This window comes from Botryllus schlosseri, chromosome 3 (genome assembly GCF_051294905.1).
Source record: "Botryllus schlosseri isolate E-star chromosome 3, Bs_hap1, whole genome shotgun sequence".
NCBI lineage: Eukaryota > Metazoa > Chordata > Ascidiacea > Stolidobranchia > Styelidae > Botryllus > Botryllus schlosseri.
Genome location: NC_137238.1, coordinates 28,273,242 through 28,297,367, shown reverse-complemented (window position 1 = coordinate 28,297,367; position 24,126 = coordinate 28,273,242). Strand labels below are relative to the sequence as shown.

At 39.8% G+C, this 24,126-nt stretch overlaps 2 long non-coding RNA genes across 2 annotated transcripts; one reads left to right on the top strand and one right to left on the bottom strand.

The window, feature by feature from the left end:
* Window positions 1–12,230: 12,230 nt before the first annotated feature.
* LOC145436305 (uncharacterized) lies at window positions 12,231–14,014 on the top strand. The gene is made up of 2 exons (XR_013914257.1): window positions 12,231–12,797; window positions 13,823–14,014. It is a non-coding gene; the product is annotated as an uncharacterized LOC145436305 (long non-coding RNA).
* Window positions 14,015–20,228: 6,214 nt separating this feature from the next.
* Window positions 20,229–24,036, bottom strand: LOC145435066 (uncharacterized). The gene is made up of 4 exons (XR_013913681.1): window positions 23,721–24,036; window positions 23,113–23,188; window positions 22,829–22,936; window positions 20,229–20,774 (listed from the first exon to the last, which is right to left on the bottom strand). It is a non-coding gene; the product is annotated as an uncharacterized LOC145435066 (long non-coding RNA).
* Window positions 24,037–24,126: the final 90 nt, after the last annotated feature.

Here is a 24,126-nt window from a genome sequence, read left to right as displayed (position 1 = left end):
GAAGTATAACGTGAATTCGCTCACCCGGTAGAGAGAGCTGGTGTTTCTCAGAGCACGCGTGTCCAAATCGACGTCGTAAACGAGGTCGCGTCGATTGTATGATTTGATTACTAATCACGGATTACAATTTATTTGGCCGTTAATCACTAGTTTAAGCTGCGTATACAATTAGTCGCGCGCGTATCGGTTAATAGTAAATAGTTGGCATTTACGCGATAATCACAGACTCGCTAATTGACAGCACAGACGGCGGGCGTTTAAGCATTTTGTATGGGGCGGCCGCCACCTCATAATTATGTCATGGGGTGGCTGCACCACCCCGCCACCCGTAACTCGGCGCCTATCATATAAGTATTTACCTATAGATACTACAATAACGTGGCATTGATTCAATCAATTTCACGTCGACCACCTATTCTACTGTAAATTCGAAATAATCAGTTGAAATATATAACCCTATTCATTGCCTTTAAAGTACAATTGTTTTTGTACGATTTTCGCCAGTAAGCAATTTAGTGCAGTTTCCCGAAAGGCTCCAGCAATGGTCTGCAATAATGTGTTTATGTCTTCTTATTTTGTTGTTTAGATGTTTTCATCAGGAAGTATATCAAGATGACTGAACAGGAAGGGAACTTTTATGCTCATGTTTTTCCACGTTTTTCATATACGGATACCGATTTTTGGACCAACTGTTTGTAGTTGGGTGCTTTGATCATCTAAAAAGTTTTATTTACTACATCTTATGATAGATACCATGCAGTGAACTCCTTAATATGAAATCAGAATCTTTCATCCGCATTCAAATCTGAAATCTATCAAAGATACCCGACTTAATCTTCTAGTTTTATAAGGATACTATAGGTATACACACCCACTTCGTTGATACAGCGGAAAACTATTCATTTGCAAGTCAAAAGAAATGAGACATGAGTATTCTAGTTATGTCTTTCAACGACAAACTTTATAGCTTTATACTCCTCTTTATTCTCGGTAGAATGACCAATTGATACAGGAGAATATGTATTTCCGGTGTGAAAAAGTCCAATTTTAGGCTTTACAAACTTCTTTTTTGTCTAACAAATATTTCGCACAAGGCCTGTTAAATTGATAGAACGACTGAGAACGACACAAAGGTTCTTGATAGTCAATTATCTATTTATGCGCAGTATAAATTTATAAAAACAACTACGATTTTTTTCTCATCAAGTCAAATATTCAAGGGTAAATACAGCAGTTTTGGGCTTTTTGAGGGTATAAATATCTTCCGAACAAAAGCCAATCTGACAAAACTATGGGATATTCGTAATCAGCATTCTCGAAAACCCCAGAAACGGCTCTCAGATGCTGTGCCAAAAAAAATCATTCTGTTGTACAGTGTTTCTTCTAAATGAATACTAGCCAGCCTTCAGGACTACTGGACCACGACCAAACATCGACCTCGCCCTCCGCGACATGCCACCTCATTTCGTCGCTTGCGTCTTGTAGTCTCTGCATTACTTTTCATTCAGTGTGCATGCCTCTTTTTTACTTCGCCTAGGCTAAGGTGGATATCTGATCTTAAAGGCTACTCCAAGTTGTTTCGACTCCCTCCTATCTATTCATTGTATCGCAGTCTTGTGATGTTTTCAAATGATGAAAATGTTAATAAACTGATTGATTGATTGATTGTTATTCATGTAACCTGCATATAACAGTTTTGCACTGTCGTACTTCTACGTCATTTGATTACCATAAAACTACGAATTTGGTGTGTAAAATGGATTGCCAATATCCCTGACTTATTCCTAATTGTGCGTAGATGCAACCTATAATACCACTTTGGAATGGTAGGTTAATAATATGGCCTATGAATATTTAAACATAATCGACATTTTCTGTCTTGAGAAATTATTTAATGAAAATATTTGCTACTAAAAATCTCTCAGTTTGTTAGAATAGTGCAGGATAATACTAGCATTTTTGAAGTTACCGAGAATTATTTCGCAGGCCCGATGAAATCGTCTGACGGGCCATATCTTTTACACCCCTGATTTAGCATCTTTTTAATGATGTGTATCTTATTTTTTTTAAAAATACGCAACGGTGAAATTTTATCAGTGAGACACCGGTGCGTCCAGTGTAACATAAATTACTACAGCACGTGTTTAAGATATTTATCATGCTTATTTTCGACTAAATTTCGATCTCCCGCGATACATTGACGCAACATGGGTGCGCGTGTCATATGCCCATTGTTCATTTGCTGCGATCGCCGATTCATACCCTGAACAAATCATAATTACAGTGTCGGTTTTCAGAAAATGTATACCGTAAAATTACTGACGAAATGTATTTGTAAGGTATGAAGTATATTGATTTATGAAGAAGGTCTGCCGGAAGGCATATTCCTGCAGCGCAACCATGCATATCGGGATGATTTAGTTGCAGAATACTGGACAAGGTATGTGTCATATAAATGAATTGAACATACCGCCATAGACTTGAATCTATCGCCGTTGGCTGATATGAAAATTGCAAAATGTGTTTTCTTCGTGAAGATACTGATACGTATATTTCTCAGACAATTTCTTTCGATTCGAATCGATTTTTCAGGTCCATGCTTGTAGGTCCTCTACACATGCGGCACATATTGTGTGCCTAAGTACTTCGCGTGTGGAGATATTCCTCGATTTGAGTGTACTGTCTGCGGCGGTACTGCTACTTCGACCGGGTAATACACTCCTGCTGGCTTGTGCTGCGCGGTATGATGCTGCACTGCCTGTGCCCCTCCGATCGTAAGGTATTGGACGTTCGGAATCCCACTGATATGTTGCGGGTTAGGAGACTGCTGTGGAAGGTACACAATCGTGCCGGGAGGGTTGCTCTTCCCGCGAAGACCGGCGCAACAAAACGCCGAGTGAACGATCGATATTATGAAACCGCCAAATACTATCAAAGTTATCAATGCGCGCAGGACGACCAAAGAAGTTGATGGAAATGAATGAGCCGCTGCGAATTCAGATGACATAACGCAAATCGGGGTGGATATAGCTGTGAGTATGCTGAGCACCATGTTGGCCTTGTACATGCAAACGGAAGGATTCTTCTTGGCACATATTCCTAGAATTCCGGTGACGAGTAAAAAAATCCCAGACAACAATCCTTGCAACGTGTACCCGCGTGGGATGGAGAATGATGTAGCAGATATTGCAAATACAACTGACAGCCCGCGCATGATGCACACGGTAATACCTAGGCAGAATATGACATTCTTGTGTTTGTCACGTGCCTTGATGGTCGGTGCGGAGGGTAGCACGGGTGTGGTCGTTAACTGCGGAGCTGTACCCTCATCTGCGGGTGAGTCGTTCCGTAGCTTTTGGTATTGTTCCTGATTTTCTGACATAAGTAAACTACTTATTTTCAATACAAAATACCTAGTGAATGAATGCATTTACTAAAAGTGTCGGGTCGGGTCAATCTGGTATGTAGTAGGGATGGTGTGAACTTCAGGTTCGCGTTCGCGTTCTGTGTGTGAACCTCGGAAATTTAGAGGTTCGCGTTCACAACAGAACCTTGATAGGTTCTGCACTGTGAACCTTTTTCATATATTACAATTTTCACTTCAATATGATATTTATGGTTCGAATTTATTGCATTTCAACTGCGGGCCACTCTATGCATGACGCTGGCAGCATAGAAAATCATCACAAAACGAGCATGCACCTTGACAATCTCAAAGATTTTACTTGCTTTGTTACAAATGTTTGCACGAAATATCCAGCTTCCCGTTTATGAATATTTAGTGACTCTCTGCTGTGAGCTTGACCCGCAATCACGCAACATCGCGAGTGACATGCAATACCTGTAATCAGCGAATGATGCTTATTCAACCAATCAATGAGATTGATATCGCTTTTTGTTGTAATAAATCTAGCAGTCAATCTTGACTTCATGTTTACTGTATCATTAAAACAAAATCCGTGCGATTGAGGCGTTGGCTACAGTTGTATCACTTGTGGGGTAGCCTAATATCGGTACCAAATATCGAAACATGTTTTACGCTCTGCCCAATATCAATGTAGCAGTAGTCAGACGCCAAATACATTGTCCGGTCTGGCGAAGACCGTTAAGGCGTAAGCTTATATTCATTGGCAACTCCTCGTCGAAATTGTCGGCAAAGTGACGAATGATATTGATTTTATGGGAGTATCATATCATTTGACTGCCTCAGTTGATACATATAGCGAGGTTTCAAACGCCAATATGCATTTAAGCATTGTGTCATTATGTGGCCCGAGTCGTCGCCAGGTATCGTGTACATTAATATAGTCTATCACTTAATTGAAATGTAGGGTTGGAATTAGCAATATGACGTCACGTGACGTCATGAGGTTCACGTTCGCGTTCACACAGAACCTTTCAAAATGGTTCGCGTTCACACGAACCTGAACCTTTTAGAGGTTCACACCATCCCTAGTATGTAGCCTACCTCAAATTGATGCTATAGGGCAGGGGTTCTCAACCCGCGGCCCGCGGGCCGCATGCGGCCCGCAGACGTATATTTTGTGGCCCGCGACATCTTTCATTATAAACGCAATTACTAGTGACATGGTATTGTTACAAATTAATTTAGATACTTAGCTCTTTTATCGCACCGTCTCTGTTTCGTTTGATTACTCATTCTTGAAGACAGTGGTTCTCAAACTGGGGGCACGCGCCCTCTTTGGTGCGTGAAGCATCTGAAGGGGGCGCGAAGGTGCGGTCAACTGAAAAAAATTTCGCGCTGCGCGCAATTTATCCCTAATTCACTGTTATTTCTCTGTGTATAGTCCGAATTTCATATTTGAGAATTCTCTGATCAACGGCTATAACCTTCCATGCCATCAAACTAGCCGTTTGTATTGCTAGCATTCTGGTTGCATTTTGTTATATGACGATAAGGGGGCACGAAATTTTTCCCTATCAAAAAAGGGGGGGCGTGACTAAAAAATGTTTGAGAACCACTGCTTCAATGTGCTCTCGTTTCTTGATATATGCTCGACTTCAGATTGTTATTGTTTTGAATCATTATTCGGCTGGACTCTGGTTCAAGAGAATCCCGCTACTTAGTAGGCCTACACTTTTAAAGAGTGTTTGACTCACTGCGAACGGTTGTTGAGATTGCCGACGACGTTACAGACGCATCGTTTAAAATTGCTTCGAATATCGCTAAACCCAAGAAATCTGATATAGAAGGTGTGATTTCAATAAAATCGTAACATACTTTGCGAAAATTTGCTGTTTCCGGAACTTAGCAGCAAGGACAACATCACCAGACAAATTTCGAAGATGCAATCGTCTGATTCAATCCTGACCAGACGAGTAACATTAATATCAGTCAATCTTTTATCGCCTGTTCTGAAACACGTTGCCGCGTAGACTACTTTTACGCAGCCTTGGATGAATCTACCGACATTGTATAACTAATTATCTGGTTGAATTTCATCAGAGTGGACATATATGCAGAGAAATACTGGCTGGGCAAACGTGGGGAGGGGACCAGCGAAAAATATCAACTTGACAAAGATGACTTCTGTAACTATTGGTACAGTGCCCTAGGCATGAACGGAAAGGAGAAATGTTGATTGTTTTGCTCAGAAATGCCCCCAAACACCAGATTTCTTCTCATATCACTCAGAGCTCAATGTGATAATGGTCTCTGTAACGCAAAAGTTATAGTAATTTTATACTTGCTCGCCCACGCATTGGAACAAAGAGTTCGGCTCTCTGGTGGAAGGATATGAAGTTGCATATACCGACTTGTCAACGAATGTAATGCACGCTCCATGAAGGGATTTACATGCGCCGCTAGAAGATACATATTCTCACAAGCAGCAGCTGCAAACTTACGAACGCTGTTCATTATTACTTTATAATGCATAGAAATGTACTAAATGCCGGTATACGACTGGTAAATCGGCTACAATAGCCTAAATTTAATAGTAGCCCATGAATGCAAGGTAACATAGTTCTGCGGCCCGCAGCGTCTTTTGCTGTTAAAATGCGGCCCGTTATACAAGGAAAGTTGAGAACCCCTGCTATAGGGCATAATACATGGATATTATGGGGTGAATGTCATCAGAATATATTGTCTCTGTAATGACAATAAAAGTAAAGGGTGAATGTAGCATAGGTACAAGGTGGCAGTGGAAACATCTTTACCATATTCCATGTGGTTATGACAATATTGAATAATTTGTACCATGGTGACGTAACATCAAATTAGCCTGGTATTTTAAATACGGTACATATAATAACATGATAGATAAAGATGTCACTCTTGTCAGACAAGGCACTGTCCCGTCGAGGCATTTCCAAGTCCAGCGAAACGCCTAGCCTAGATGAGTAGTCTCGCATCGCTTTCCAATGAGCTTGTATAACAGTGGTCGGTAACCTATGGCTCGCGAACCATACATCGCTCTTTTGGGCATACGATATTTCTCCCTGCCAAATCTTTAAATTATGTAATAAATTTATCAATATTGCAGCAACTTGTTAGTAAAATTGCATAACGGCCAGAATAATTATTCTCGTGGCAGCCTAAACATGTCCTTGAGAGCTCAAGACAGTGGTGGGTATCCAGGGTTAGGACATCATATCTCCCTTTTCAAAATCCTCAATTTTTTAAGTGGCTGTCACGCCGACGACTGACATCACTTCGTGAATTCGATCCAACCGACATCGCGCGCCTCGAAATTTTGAATCGCACGATACTTTGTTTGATCAAAGTGAAAAACCGACATTACGTCACTTGTATGACGATGCGGTTTTCAAATACACGAGATTTCTGATTCCTGATTTACACAGAGAAATGAGCTGCCATGGAAGTGGCTTTCACATAAAGAAATTGAAATTAACAAATTACGTGATAGCTGTCCAGTGTCCATGTTATTGATTGGTAAAGTAGCTTTCTAATACCGCAGTTAAAATGTAGGTGTGTAGCACAACGTTTAGTTAGCCGAGTACTACAGAAGTCGATCAATATTTAGATATTCGGAATCAGTGCCACAAGTCGATTCGATAAATATCATTGATCATAAATTCCAAGGTATTTAAGATGAGTTGCGCTATCATAGGCGAGGCTTGCTGTGCCCTATACCTCTCCGTTCGTGCTTTATTTTCAAACAATAAATACCAATACGTCACAAATTTTATGGCTCTTCGGAAGTTGCATTTGAAAATATTGGGTCAATATGCCCCTTCGGCCTATAAAGGTTCCCGACCCTTGTTATATAATATGGTCGCAGTAGTAAGGGTGATACTGACAGTAAGGCCGTGACAGCTGCAATCCACCCTACCATAGTTCTGCAGTCAAGACAGAAATTGACGCAATTATCATGAAATAGATATCTACCCATCTTCATGCAATGTTGGGATGACTCGAGTCATGATTCGAGTCACCTTTTCGTTTGACCTGACTTGACTCAAGTCACGTTGCTAAAATGACTTGACTTGACTTGACTGGAGGTATCAGAACTGTGGATTGACTCGAGACTCGGAGCACAATTCACGAGTTAATTTCAAATCATCAAGTGTTCGGTGTCGATAAATATCACAGTATCTTCCATATGTTCGAATTGTTCGGGAGCAATGGTGTAACCCGTGACAGCGACCAATCATTCAATGATCGTGTGTTTTACTGAGCCGCCATTGTTTTCTCATAAATAAATTCACCACATACGACGCGACCAAAGCTTACAGCCTACGCTGTCGTAAACTAGTAGTAAATTCATTTAATCGCAAAATATTCGTATCTGTTCTCTGAACTTACCTTAGCCTAACTCTTGTTTTATTGAAAGTGAATTATACGAATATAGTTTATATATCTGTCAATTATTGGCCCAGGCTCGGATTGTACCACATCTATATGTAAATGGTTTATGTATTGCATCTTATCAATTCGCTTCTCTATTTTGGCTGGTAAATACAAACTGAGGCTATGCAATTACTTACAGTCCTACGTATATGTGAGCGATACAGCGCCATCTTGCGTGTACATTTAACTCTATATCATTCATCGGTTCAGAATCAATGACCACTCAATCTGTACTTCATACAGCTAGCAAAATGCAATGACGTAATCATGCCCCATACTTCGAAAAGGCAACTTGACTCGTGACTTGACTTGAAATGACTCGAGTCACCTCCAAAAATCGGGTGACTTGACATGACTCGACTCACTTTCGAAAATCGATTGACTTGACTTGACTCGAGTCAAAATGTGCAAGGACTCGAAATGACTCGTGACTCAAATGTATTACCTCGGTCCCAACACAGACCTTATGTGACCAGTGGCATGTTCTAGTGCTGTGGTGCCAAACCTTTTATTTATTTATTTATTTATTTACCTCTTCGGTCGATATTTGAGCAAAAATTCCTCATCAAAAGAAACGCAGACCGGTTAAATAAGCACCATGACTAAAAGAATTAAGCCTGTGCCTCGGATTTAAATGTCTAGGACATAACTGATCTAACTATTTCGAATTACATTTTGGTAAGGTAGCGCTGGTCACTTTCGTCTCGAATATTTAATACACGGTTGCTGAGAATATGCATGAATCAAAAGGAAATAAGTTGTCACTTTCGGTTATGAAAAATCCGCTATAGATTTGGTATGTTTCTTCGCCTTTGGGTAATTACTGACTAAAATTAAATCAACACATTTGCCAGACACGACTTTGAGGCAAACAGATGAATTTAACAAGTTTATTTCGCGATTTGACACATTTTAACTCGAACGAAAGATAAATATATCACTGGAGAGTGTTAGATTTAAATACCAATCAAATATGTTTCTATAGCAACAAATCAGGTAAAAGAAATACAAGTTTGAAAGGAACTATTGCCATACTTAGCAGTTATGATATACAAATACAGTTATTTTATGAGACCATCTGCACCTTCCTCTACAATAGTAAGCGAGATGTCCTCCCTCTGTTGTGGGGTAATTCCCCGGTCGTGAACCTCTGCTGTGATGACTAAAATATCCGTGCTGTGTCATTATTTATGGTTACATCAAATGATTTGGGTATCCTGGATAATTATGAATATACTTTTACGAAAACAGTGTAGAAGGTATTCTCTGTACGGTGATGATAATATGCATAATAACGAATTTTCTATGGGGATATCCACGGTAACAATTATTGTCACACACGTTGCTGCAAAAAAAGGAACACTCCACCCCAGGGAATAATCGGTCTGAAATGGCAATGTAGGTGCCAAACCTACAATCTTCTATACAAATTCCTTCTATTTCACTGGCGCAATGACGGCTCAATCTTGCGACGTGAGATGACTTCTATACTAACTCTTTCCGCCATGACTCCCATTGCTACACTACCCAAACTGATAAAGCCTCCTTCACTAATATAATCTAAATTTATTGCTCTCCTAAGATAGAAATACAAAGCTGGAAGCTACTGCTGTTACTACATGCGATATCCACATACGCGACCAAATTGTTGAATTGTCTGGCCAACGCCGTGATCGTGCATGATAAGCCTATACTTCTGCTCGTTCACGCAATCATGGATCTATTGATCATCTACCATCACATGTAGTCTATTGTGAGGCAATGTATCGAAGATTCTGTCGTGAAACTTAAGGCTATGTTTAGATACCAGAGATCATTATGGATTTGGATTTGAAACAAACAGATGTTGAAATCTTGACCAACTTTGGATCGGATATGGAATTCGCAAAAATTCCATTTCCACGCGTCTTTCAAATAAACTTTATTCATTGACAGATTTCGGCCTAAAAACAGCAAACCTAACCTTTTCTCTTATCGATGACATTAGCCGTGACATGAATCGGCTATTTACGAGCTTGGAAGGTTAGAAATGTTACAAACATATCATTTCCTGGCGTGTGTATCCGCATGTATTTCTGTTTACCGCAGACATACAAGAGCTTTCATTCTTTATTTGCGCATACGACGATGGTTGTAATCGAGCTCATGACAATATGAAATAATGCCGCAATTCTGTATTACCCTAAATCAGTTGTTTTAAAACTTTTATTGACACGCCAACCCCCCCCCCCCCCCCACGCTTATCGCCATATCACAAAAGGCAAAGGTAACCAGAATGATAGCAATCCTAACAGTTAGTGGCATGGTCGTTTATGACTGTTCATGAGAGAATTGTCAAATACGAAATTCGGCCTATACCCAAAGCAATAACTATGAATGGGTTGTAAATCGCGAGAAAGGCTCAGTTCACCACCGCTTCGCGCCACCCTTCAGATGCTTCAACACCCTCAAGGAAGGCGCCCCCCCCCCTTTGAGAACCATGGACCTAAATTTTGACGAAGATGATATGTATTATTGTTCATTCGTCCCTATAGGTAGTTAAAGCAAGTCATGCCGAAGTTGGAATATAAATAATATGTTGAAATTTCATTAATTATCGCCCTGTGAATAGAATTCTGCGTCGCTACTTCCATATTTTGGGGCAACCATATTTTTGTGACTCTAGTTCCGGACATTCGTTAGCGCCCACTAGCGGATTCCAAAACGAGCTATGACCACGCCATTGTCTGTCAATATGACGTCACACTAGCAAAGATTTGCATGTCGACCAGAGGTGGCCACGATCCCGTTCAGGAGTATGTGGTTGTGTGGTGTAAGTTGTCACCACTAACGAGGACCGACCCCATTTTTAATCAACACTGATCTTGGCGATGTTGGGGTAATTGATGCAGCTTCTAGGGGGCTTGCTACATGCGTCTATCCATTAAATTTTTTGAATTAATTCTGTCAATAATATTGTTTCTTTCATATATTACGATATAGTTTTGGTCCTCCCTCCGCACACATGATCATAGTTCGCGGTAGATAAGGTGGAGTATGATGACTTCGAAAATGCAGGAAACGTAATTGTACATCGTTATTTTCAAGACAGACCGATTAGATGTTTTATCAGCCTAATGCCGGTGCACACCACTGAGCTTATATAAAAACCACACACCCGGTGGTTTCCAACTTTTATGGTCCCGACACCTTTTCCAATTTGAAAATGATCGGTGGCGCAGCTCAAAATTTGATAAGATTATTACTAAAAAAAGGCTAGCAGCTTTTCCCGGAATTACTCACGGCCTATTTTGGAAGCTGATTACGTCCAACATCTTCGTGAGCCATACAATATGGGCAAACGACCCCCAGGTTTAGAACTACTATCTCTGAATAAAGCTTAAACGAGCTTAACCGACTCTGGTAATACAACGTTCTCCTATAATTGCGATCACAATTATACTTATTTCAGCTAATTAAGGTCATTTTTATTTATTTTTGAATGCAGTTTCTGCGAGCGGGTGGTATTTCTCATACTAGAACCAATATATGTGATACTTACTCGCTCATTGCGCGAAGAAAAACTTCAAGTATAGCTTAAATCTGCCCAAAAATAATGTTATTTGTGTTAAGTTACGAAAGAATTATGAGCCCGCTTCAAGCCTTCAAAATTCCCAACATTTAGGCATATTTTCGAATTTCCTCCCGGACACAGATTTAACAGTGAAATTCCGGATATGTCCGGGAAATTCCAGACGTACACTCTTAGAAATATTCGTAGATTTACCCAAATTATACCGGTAAATTTGTCCCGTCAGTTATATTAACGGTAAATGCCCGTTAAATTAATATACGGGCACGTCAAAAGTAAATTTACTTGTTTTTAAATGTTAAAAAAATTACACATTAAGTTCGTAGAAGCAATTTACGGGATAACCAGTATTTCAGATTTACTTTTTGATTTGTAAAAGCAATTTACTGGATAATCAGTATTCCGGATTTACTTTTGCATTCGTAAAAGCGATTTACTGGATAATCATTATTTGCAACATTGCTATCGTACTTACAATTCGATCATTTTACACGCTTACGGTCTTATTATGGACATATATTTGTGATTTTCGTCATTACATCAGGTTTCAATCATCAAGCAAATTACGACATCGATGGCCGTGCTGAATGCTAATCGGTGAATCGTATCCGAACATTTGGGCATTGCAGATACCATCGTTTATATCGATTTATAAATAGTATCCTTTGATACATCAAGGTCTAGCAATAGTAGCATGCCACGCGAATTCGGTATGTTATGTAGTTTTACTGCAGGTATGATCTTTTGTGTAATTACCTTTGCCATTGCGACGAGAGTAGTAGACGTCCTTTACCTTTTTCCCGCGAATGGTGTTATGAATTGTTTGATCATGAATTCGTAGCTGCTCGAGCGAACAGTACATTGTGACGTGATACATATTCCAGACATAGTGGCGTCAGACGTCAGACATATCTCAGCCTTAGCACGTGCGGCTGAATGTTCCGAGATAGATATTATATCGACGCGATGTTTTCGTATTGGATAATAACAAGATGCGTTGCTGTAAGATATTGAGGGTTTCGAAGCCACAGCTTAACTCTAGCTTTAGAATATTGCAGATGTTGATAGCAGATATTGTAGGTATAGCAGTATCCGAGCTCAAATCTGGCAAGTTATTCAGAGTCCTGTTTCTGAAGACGTATGTATTTTCGTTACAGTTTAATGGTGAACAGAAGCTATGGCTTATAAGAATCTATTACATTTTCTGACATTGAACTACACGAAAATGGAAGCGTTATGGCATTATGAATCATGACGTCGAATGCTTATGTGATAGAAAGGGATCATTTCGCCTCTCGCTTCTAGCACGATGCCGTGCGAAATACATTGGACGTGCGATGCAAAGGAATATTGCCAGAAAAGTTTGCAATCACGCTGGAAAAGATGATTCAGGTACGAAGTCCCAGGCCATGGGTATCCGTATTAAACTCAACTTGCGTCGCTGGCCGGATTCAAACTTTCAAACCGTTCGCGGGCCGGATCAGTCAAATCATTCGAAAATGTTACGGTACATCAAAACACCCGACCTTACTTTTCGCTTGAATAGTTTATTATCAATCCTGTATACATTTTGCTATATTACATAACATTCACGATCATATCATATGGATATATTCTAGCAGCGCCTTTACTCGCAAACAACGGAATTTTGGAACAAATTCAAAGATTGATCGTTTGAATTCAACCGCTAAAACACTCACTCTAACGACGGAATAAGCTGACATATTTGTATGCTTCCTTTGTTTTATTCGTAATCTGCCGTTAACTCATCGTATGCGCTTTGAGGAACACAAGTGATTTAATTGTAAACGCAGACGTTAGAATTTGGCTCATTATTAATCGTCATTCGGGTTTCTCTGTCTGTCTGGGGCCTTTGAGTAGAAGTGATACAGCAGTGCGACCAAATATATTTGAATTGTATTTTTTATAACTATTATATATATTCTCCATGCGACCTGCATATAACAGTTTTTTTTTCACTTCACGAATAACTACTTTTTGGCACATTTCTTCATAAAAATATGAACTCAGTGTGCACTTTTTAGAGTTTTGGGAATTGGATGTCAGTATCACCAACTTGTTCCCGATGATGACTAGAGTAAAACTATAACACCACTGTCGGATAATTATATCACGGTCTATGATCTTGACATTTGTGGCCTTGCGGGAAGTATTTCTTACAATAATATCTCAACATTTGTTAGAAAATGTGCTGGGTAATACAGGGGTTTTTCAAACTACTCAGAATTGCTTCGTAGGCCGCATGCGGCCCGCTGGCCTTATGTTCGACACCGCTATCCTAGGCCATCATTATTCGAGAAATTGACAAGAATATGAAAAGTCGCAGTATGTCATACTATAGCGTCTCAAAGTTTCCAAATTGTAACTGTGTTGATGACAGCATAATCTTTGTTCAGATTATAGAAGAACCTACAAAAGAGCATGGCCCAAAGTACAGTCCTTCAACTGCTGCTGAAGTTTTGATGAAGCGCTCTTCATTCAGGCAGTTGCTGACTGATGATCTCCACAAGAAAGACTGGATTTTCGTCATTATCCACACTTACTTTTTTTTACGTGTTCCCGCACCAAATAAACCTGATTCAAATTTACTGGTCTCAGGAACGTAAAACTGCTGCAAGGGACCAGACGAGTATATTGATATTACAGCAGATTTCTGTTACCTTTAGTTACGGAAATTTTCCGTAAAATTTCCTACGGTCTGCATATGTAAAATCATATTACGGGGAGAGTTATTTCGAATTTACTGGTCTCATCAGCGTAAAACTGCTGCACTGGACCAGACCAGTAACTTGGTATTACAGCCGTTTTCCGTTACATCAGGTAACGGGAATTTTCCGTAAAAAATTCAACAGTCAGTCTTTGTAAAAATAAATTACAGTCAATAATATTTACGGGAAAATATTTTTCAAATTTACCGGTCTCAGAGTCGTAAAACTGCTGCCAGGACCAGACCAGTAATTTGGCATAGAATATTTTTAACAGTGTATGGCAAACCTACCATATTTGAGTAGCTTTCCTTACCTTAACCACCTCTGTATACAATGTATAAGTATACCTGTATTGTTTTTGTTTGATTTACTCATGGTGATGGTTGACTACTATGGTCACCTACACCTTGCCAATTTCTTCATTTTTCCCGTAGCTGCCGATTTGTACCACGGCCCACTTCTATAGGCATTTATAAGACAATGCTTACACTTACATGGATAAAATGGCGAATAGGAGGAGCCTAGATAAACCTCCAACACTTGGGTAGAAATTATGGATTCGACCTCGGCCGGACTCGAGCCAGCAACCCATTGGTGTTGCAATATACGTGTATAATATCTTATAGCCTACATCTATACCGGTGTTCGGTGGCTTTTTTTAAAGAATTGATCCCAAATTAGAGGATAATGCAACAATCTGCATTCACACGCGACACCACACTACAGTGGTTTTCAACCCTTTTGTCTTTGCGGACTCCTATGTAGGGTTGGGACTTCGGGATCAAATTTGAAATCCCGGGATCGGGATTTTCCCGGGATTTGCGCTTCTCAATCCCGGGATTTCCCGGGATTAGCAAAGTAGTAAAATACCCATACAAGCTACTCACACAACATTTATTCCTTGTAGTATTGACGAAAAAACATGCTCCCGTGAATACGAATGAAACCCAGCGACTGAAGGCCACCCGGATAATGAGCGTTTAAATTCATGTACCGCCTGTTTCGTGTAGAAGTTGATTCGTCAAACGTGATCGAAAAACGTCCAATGCTGCGTTTCATTGCCGGAAGCTCTTCATCCGCACACTTACGGATTTATTTGCTGTGCGTGATCACCAAGTCATGAACCCGTTTGCGACATCTTGACAAGTCATAGCCATAAGCCTTGAAGGCCCGACGAATTCACTCACTTTGGGTAATTAAATAAATGTTAACCCTTCCACAGCAGTTAACTGGTTAAGAAGTTCATTGAGGCGAGGCTTATGCGATTTATTTTATAGGAATCGATCTTCCTCGTCTTCATTTTTAGCTGATCTTTCTTTGACGTATCCCTTTATTAGTCCCTTTGTGCTAGACACTGAAGCTTTCAAAACGTCTTGACACAAGTTGCATTTGGCTTTTTATGTAGATTTATAAAACAAACAGTTTCGCTAAACATTTATTTTCTCTTTGCATTGACATCTTCGAAATTCGCCATTATTCGACCTGTATTTCACCTCCACAGCACCGTCCTTGTGACTTTCCGATACTCAGTTACACTGCTACGATTCGTAGACTACGACGGAAGTAATTGTGTAGTACATTGTTATGCCATAGCTGGCTTTAATATCAAATAATTGTGAATTGTTTTAGACAATCAGCAGAGTTTGTGACATTGCTTTACTACCAAAATAAGAGATATGGCGCTACATAAGCCTTGGTAGATGCTGTTCACAAATCCCGGGTTTTCATCGGGACCAATCCCGGGATCGGGATTGCTTCAAATCCCGGGATCCCGGGATCGGGATTTCCCGGGGTCCCAACGCTACTCCTATGCACCGTCACGGACCACGCAATTCGCTCAAGTTTAAGTTCAAATTTAGTTGAAATATATCATGTTCAATCGTCGGCTGTCTTGTGCAAATATTACCTGCGGGGGACGTCTGTGACACATTTGTTAAGCCTCCATCGCCACGACACCAATGAAGGTGGGTTCGAACTTCGAATCGCAGCTCTCATCTTTGTAATGTACCATAAGTACATTGACAACTAATATGAATGAAGTTTGTCGCCATTCGTCACATGACTTATCAATCTCCCATAAAATCGGTGAATCCAATCCAAATCCTAATCCGTTCTGAAAATAATCTTAAATCCTAATCCAATCCAAATCCGGCAAAATTTCATAAATCCTGTTTTTTCAAATCCTAATCCTAATCCATGCTCATAACTGGTGCCAATGAACATGAGAGGTGCAGCCCTATGCTAAGTTATCTTAAATCAAGAGAATATCTGGTTGTGAAAGAAAAATTTCCAATTCCTCCCTTGCATAAATTAGTATTTTTTCAAGTTAGAATTGGATTAGGATTGGACTCAGATTTGAATATGCGGAAGTTATGGATTACGATTTGGATTTGGATTGGATTAGGACATAGAAATTCAAAACCCGCTCATCTCTGTAAGCTACTACACAGAGATATTCATATTACTGGCATTTTACATACTGCGATTCAACTGCACACTATGCCAAGTACTCTCTAGCTATTATACGTATCTCGTTCGGTGTGAGGTAACACACGTTCAAACATACACTGTAAAAAATCTGGTAGATTTACTGGGAAATCTCTGTAAATTTTACAACGAATTACCGGTCGCAGCCAATAACTGTGCGTAGCTTGTAATTTTACATTTTGATATGTGATATTACCTTAGTTTAGCTGTGAAGTCAAGTTGCCAGAATTTCCTCGCAAAATTACTGACAGTTACTCGTAACTGCAGTTTACAAGGCTATTGGGAAGATTGATTAGCTTCATAATCGCTGCAGCCAATATATACGTGGAAATGAATGTTACTGATATATCATTCTCGTGGTGATTTGACTTGATTCAACCTCGTTCGCGAAACTGGGGTCTGTCGTACGGAAATTGTTGGCCCTAGTACCAATTTCAGTATAGTACATAGTAAGTAGGGTACAAGAAACAACTGACAATCGTAGCTAATGTAGTTACACTATAGCCATTATAATATATTATAAGGCTATATGGCTATACGGCCGTTCTCGCTGGTTACATTCGTTGTTACGGATACGGCTGATAAGTTAGAAAATCAGTTTAGGATGTATAATATTGTTCGGGAAACTAGAAATATCAGCACCGCATGCTCAGTTGACCATTTGCTAATGGCGGACAAGGCGACCTGTAATAGGTTACAATAGGTTACCGTTACGCGTTACTGGTTTTCTGAGATTTGTAGTAAACAGCCAACGCACAACTGTGACATCACAAGGAGAGTCTCGTTTAGTAAGTACAGAAAGTAGTGAACAACACTTGGGATAAATTTCAATTTATACGAAATTAGACGGAAAAGAAAGGAACTATATGTACTGATAAATGTTTCTGTATGAAAGAGAAATAACCTAAGTCAAACATTATAACGTGGCCAGCAAATATTATTGGTGGCATGTCAGCGGATGAATACGACTTATTTCGAAATCGTTCGAGTGTCGTATCGTTATCTGGCCATTATTGAGATTTGAGCAAAGGGTGATGCGAAGCTTGTTGTGCTTGAAGAAAGTGGACACGATCGTGGAAGATTCCTAGGAACGCTGAATGGGATACGCATCGTAAAAGGTACAGTACTACATAGTACTTGTTACCGTGAATATCTGCGACTGTGCAATGTGCACACCACTTTGATTTCATGATTGAAATATTTCATTCTCCGCATTCTCTGTTCTATTTTGGGATACTAGTCGACTTATATACCCAGCAAACACATTACGGCAAGCGGATATCCGTCGGATAACTTGTCATTTGGCCCAGATTCAACCTAGTGCCATCCGGTTGAACCGAGCGTGTCGACTCCTGGTGTTATCCAATGGGTGACCACTGACCATCCATCAAGTCATTTCTGAGTCACTTCCTGGCCACTGTAGGGACAAAGTCCGGTAGGGACCGATATCCATAGACTATCCACTGATCAACCCTCTGAATACTAGCTAGCTCCTGGACCTGCATATTTCCTTACCACAGGTTAGGCGACGCACAAATACACTTAAACAAGATTGATTTTCAGGCAAAAAGCTTATATTATCAAATTGTCAACAATAAAAATGAAGCAGCAAAGAGTAAAATCGACAACGGCTGTAAATCACTTCAAAATCAATCACTCACTCAAGTTGAAGAGATACAATAAAGCAGCAGGTGGACTCAAAAATATCACAAGCAGTCGATTGATCAATTAATCAATCGGGCAAGAATAAGATGACGAGGAAGTATGTACACTGGGAAGAATACCACACATGGGCTAGTGTTGAAAAATAAAAAGAAAGTTCGAAGCAATCACCTTCAATTTCGTCAATGAGAATAAAAACAAGACACGCACGCATTATAGGCAATAGTAAAAATTGCAGCAAAAAGCAACAACTGTCAAACAATCAAGGTGAAGAAGCATGCACACTGGGAGAATTTCAGAATACAGACACATGGGCAAGTGTTGAAAAATGAAGATAGGTCGAAGCAATTACCTAAAATTCTGCCAATGAGAATATAAAAACAAGACACACGCACCGCATTACACGTATACAAATGTATCAGAAATACAGAGGTTGGCAAGTTTTGAAAATCATTATGCAACAAGACAAAGCGATAGGCCTACATTACAAATTGCAGTGAAGTAGAAAAAGCACAGCATCGAGTCAAAGCAACAACCGTCAAATCAAGTTGAAAAAGTACGTTCACAATATGATAATTGATAATACCATAGAAATGGGACGGTAACAAAAATTCGATAAGTGGCAGGGTAAGTTCTTCAATGACAGCAAAAATACATGCACAGGGAACTACCTGTCGTTGACATTCAAGATGGCAAGTATTGAGGTGAAGACGTAATACAAATAGAGATACAAAAAAATAGGATGTATCAGTCTGGTCAATTGGTCGTTCCGACATCCTCTATGTGCAGATCTGTCCCACATTGTGCAAGGTGTAGTGCAGGGGTGGGCAAACTACGGCCCGCGGGCCGCATGCGGCCCGCAATACCGTTCTGTGCGGCCCGCGAGAGTCTAAAGAATTTTTTTAAAATATTGATAAGAGGCGTAATAAAAATCGAATTAATGCAGGGACTTGATTAACTATTTCTTAGTATATTTCACCATGATAATTCTAAGACAGTGGTTCTCAAACTGGTGAGCACGCCCCTCTTGGGGGCGTGAAAGCATCTGAAGGGGGGGGGGCGAAGCTGAGGCGCAACTGAAAAAAAATTTCGAGCTCTGCGCGATTTACATCAAATTCAAAGTTATTGCTCTGTATTTAGTCTGAATTACATATTTAAAAATCTCTCATCCACAGTCGTAACCTTCCATGCCATCAAACTACCCGTTAGGTCGGCTAGCATCCTGGTTGCGTTTTGTGATATGACGATAAGGGGGCGCGAAATCTTTCACCATCATAAGTGAGGGGGGGGGGCGGTCTTTAAAAAAGTTTGAGAATCACTGATCTAAGGTAAATACTTGATATCACCGCGGGATTGCTGCAACGAGATTGACATAATTTGGATCACGAGTGGGATTTCAGATTGGCCACTCCATTTTTAATTATTTCAGTGTTGTGCTTATAAAAAACGATTCGGGCGTGTCTTAGGTAGATTCGTTTGTATGCGTAGAATTGAGGTATTTATATTTTATCTACACATAGTAGAAGCATGTTTGAAGCTGACATGGTTATGATGCTGTCAGCATTGTGTGTCCTGGAACTGAACCAAAAGTGGAATTAGTAAATCTATGAACAGATCGCTGCTCACAGATTTAAATTTCAATCCTGTTTTAAGAATCGGGCCAACCGACTTTCATCTCTATAGTTTTGACAATTGGTTATTGAGGTCCGCCAGCCTATGAAATCTCGCCACTATATGTTTCTGACGCGTGCACGATATCATCAAAGCAATGTTTGGCTTGTTTTAAATAAGCACTTACGTATATTATCTCCATGTCGTCACTATATAATCAAATATCAATATTGCGTTTGGGTTTATAATCCCAATTTTATATAGTGCGGCCCGCGAATGGATTCAGATGTTGAATGCGGCCCGCGAGCTCAAAAGTTTGCCCACCCCTGGTGTAGTGTGACAAATAATAAAACACTTCTACTTGGGTTTTTCAGACATAACCAGTTAGATAGCCCCTATAATGTAGTTATAGTGAGTGCAATTTAGAAATCACACTATAATTAAGTGCCATTCTATATTTGTCGCGGTGGTATATCCTGCAATTTAGAAAGCGGCCCCTACCTACTGCAGTAACCTACAAGTGTGCGACTTGTTCTACTTTTGGAAAGTACTCAGGTAGTCAGATTCAGATCCACCTTTACTAGAGCAGCAAGGATGACTCGCTTTCACCTCTTTTTGATCGTATATACCATGTCTAGAGCGGATGAAAATAATGATCAGCAGATTCAACTGTAACTTGTAAAAAATTCCAGAGCAAGCATTGCACACTTGCGATCAACAATTTCTCTAGCTGGAAATATCTTCAATCTCGATACAGGTTTAACTTGCAACGAGGTGAAAAGTTGGTATGATGGGAAGAAATGACTTTACACAGCATCCTCTTCCTCGTCATCGTCTGGGTAAGGCTGAGACAGGATATGGACTGTTCTGCATGCTTGTCCTAAAATAATTAGCAAAATCGTTACAAGCGAACATGAAACAATCCTTCAAAATGCTACCAATTCCGAACGCCTTGCAAAATATATTCAAATACTGACAAAGTACAGCATACTATGCATAAACACACAAATCATGAATATTAAAATTTATGACCATTATTGAACAGTGGACAGGACACTAGGGGTAGGGGTGTCCAAAGAAACTTTTTTCCAATTTCATTGGATTAGTTGGCAAATCATTAGGGTACCTAAAGATACCTTGCACAACAAATTTGACTAAATTTCAACCAGTAGATGCCAAGGTCATCCAATTCTAAATTTCAATCATTTTTCAAATAATAGTATTTACGGTGGAAAATTTCACCACTCCGAGATGATCAAAAATGCCTATGATGCAGGGATGCTTTTTTCCACCCGTTTCCATCTTTTCAATGGCCTATGGTAAAGTTTGGATGAAGACATTGCCAGTTGACGAATAAAAGATATGACACGAATTAGCTGGAAATTAGTAGATTTCATTGAAATAGCCAGTAGATACATTCAAATGATGGTGAATTGGTGATATACTTTGCAAATAAACTACTTTTCACACTAAAATTAACGAACACGAAAAATAACTGACACGCAGGTAAAAACCCCCTACAAAATGCTAAAACGCCAAATTTTCGTATATTTCCATTGTCTGGTCATTTCGATACGAAATCAGCGCTGTCGATGAGCGAGTCCGTGATATCGCGTAAATGCTAACTTATTAACCATCAACCGATACACGCGCAATAATTGAATACGCAGCTTCGTAGGCGGCGACAAACTAATGCTTGAAAGGCCCCAGTAAATTGTAATCCTGGATTTCGACATGACATTGTCGCGATGTCAGACTAGGTTCCAACTAGGTTCCAACCCATTGTGCTGTAGTCAAGTTAAGGAATTACTGATTAGATGCGCCGGGGCCTACAATATTCGCATCGTAGGCCTCGGATGCGTGCTTTCTCGTTTGCAATCATCGGTAAGCTACTGATTCGCGTCTGCTTTATACACTCGTATTCCTTCAGTGTCACTTGTCGGTGTTGGATCTGTTATTAATAATGCGCATTGCGCATTGCGCAGTGCACAGCGTTGGATTACGTTCTCAAATTTGATGCAACACGAGATTCTCTTTGGCGCAAATTCTGAATTTATTCGATTAGTTTGAACGGGAACCTTCTACGTTCCAATACAATAAACTTCAATGGACTCGACACACCAAATTTGGTTCAATTCCAGCCAGTAGCCGCATTGCTACAGGAGAAGAAAGTTTTGATTTATTATATAAAAATAAATAATAAAAAAATATAAAAATTTCGGATTTGAGTCTTTACGGTGACCGTTTCTTTGTTTATTTACTATAGTTATGCTCACTGTAAATACTATTTTATTCAAATCAAAATTTTTTGAGGACAATAACTCTGCTTCCACTGGTTGGAATTCAACCAAATTTGTTTTGTAGGCTTAAATTAGGTAACCTAACAATTTTATCAAGTAGCCAGTATGATTTGAGAAAAATAGTCATTTTTAAAGCCTGCACGCTATAATCGTTGGCATGAATTATAATGTGCACCGGGCTACGCCTGATATCGTTACCAGCCTGAACTATCGAGTTAGAGTCTACAGCAGGACTGGCGCATGTGATAACATTGCTGCATGGCCTTAACTATAGCGTCTGCTACAGGCATCGTATGATTTGCCTGCTATCTCTATTTATTCGATTGTTATGTTATACTGGCTTAAGACTGACAGCGTCAAATTGAATAACTTTAAATCAGCGCAATTGGCCACGAACAGACGCGAACGGACATAATTGATTAGCGCTAATAGGCCTACTAAAACATCAGAAGATGCATTTACTTAACCGTAATAAACGATGCTAACTTGGTAAATTTTTAACAATTTCAAACCCCTCCCTTGTTTCATCTGGCCACCCTATGTAGACATAAAATTCGGCGCCCAGAAGTATGGTTACACAATATAACCATTATGCGCTCTCCGCATACATTTAGCCAATCAATATTGCATCTACCTCGTATTGCTGATTTCTGTTTTTTGGACGGTGCATGGCGCAACGCAGATCTGACTGCAATTTTGCCGTCTTTTTCCGGAACAGTCGTAGGAATATTGCAACAAGCACCTAAACAGGAAGATTATATTAAACAAATTGAGACGCCAAACTAGTTTAACCGATGATATACAATATTGCATCAACTCAGTGCACACAAAGCTTTCTTCTCAGTTCTGCCCAACTTTATCAGTTGCCACTCTATTGGGAAACTCAGCACAAATCTAATAAATATACTATATACTCACCATTTCCAGTAGGAAATTCCCAGCAGAATGAACCTAGACAACTCTCCATGAAGGGCTACTTGCTGAGACAACGTATCTGAACAGATGAATAACAGTCAGTGGCACCTCAAACACACATAATAACCGGCATGGGATGATTAAACGCAGTTAAGTAGGTATAATCTTATAGCTGGCGAACTGAGCGCAAAATTCAACAAAACAGGACTCAATTGAAAGCTACTTTTGCAAATGATTCAGAAAATATCAATTAAAATCTAGTCCGGGCACTGAAACCCCCCGAAAATTGCCTTCAAATTCAGTCAGGAATCAGTGCGAAAGTAGATTTCGATTGAGACCTGTGTAAGTGTAATTAAATTGTGCGTTCTGGTCGCCATGAGCTATAAGATTATCGTTGAGTTATCAAATTGGAAGTTTCTACAGTCATCATTGCATGTGCATAAAAAATTTCAAGTAATTCATAACTTACATATGCAGTTTTACTCTATATATATACTCAGCTCTGCTTTTTCACTATACTTAAAGAGTTAAATAATCTTTTCAGAAATCAAACGGTCATAACTGCGGATTTCTTGCTGTTTTGATACCACATCGAGGAATTAAGCTCTAACCTGCATTTGGTGAATTATTGATGCACTGTCAGTATAATCATGACATTACTGGCAGATTTCCTTTTTCACTTTCTTCAAGATGCTGAGATTCCTTTTCGAACTGCTTCGCCTGAGCTTCAGCAAGATCCGTATCAGTGGAACATGTGCGTTTTCTTCTAATCTTCTCGTGATCACCCGAATCAGACCTTGAATCGGAATCATATTTGGTAGATCTTCTTATATGTTGTCTTTTCCCCGCATCCGATGCCGAGCTATCCATAAGTTAGTATTGCAATATAGTGCTCTTCCGCTATATATAGGGCTGGGTAGAATTGAATATCGGTGCTTCAATAATACAATTTCGAAGCCAAGCAATAATATCATATCATGATTGCAAAACCAGCAACCATGACTCAATTTGGGCTGG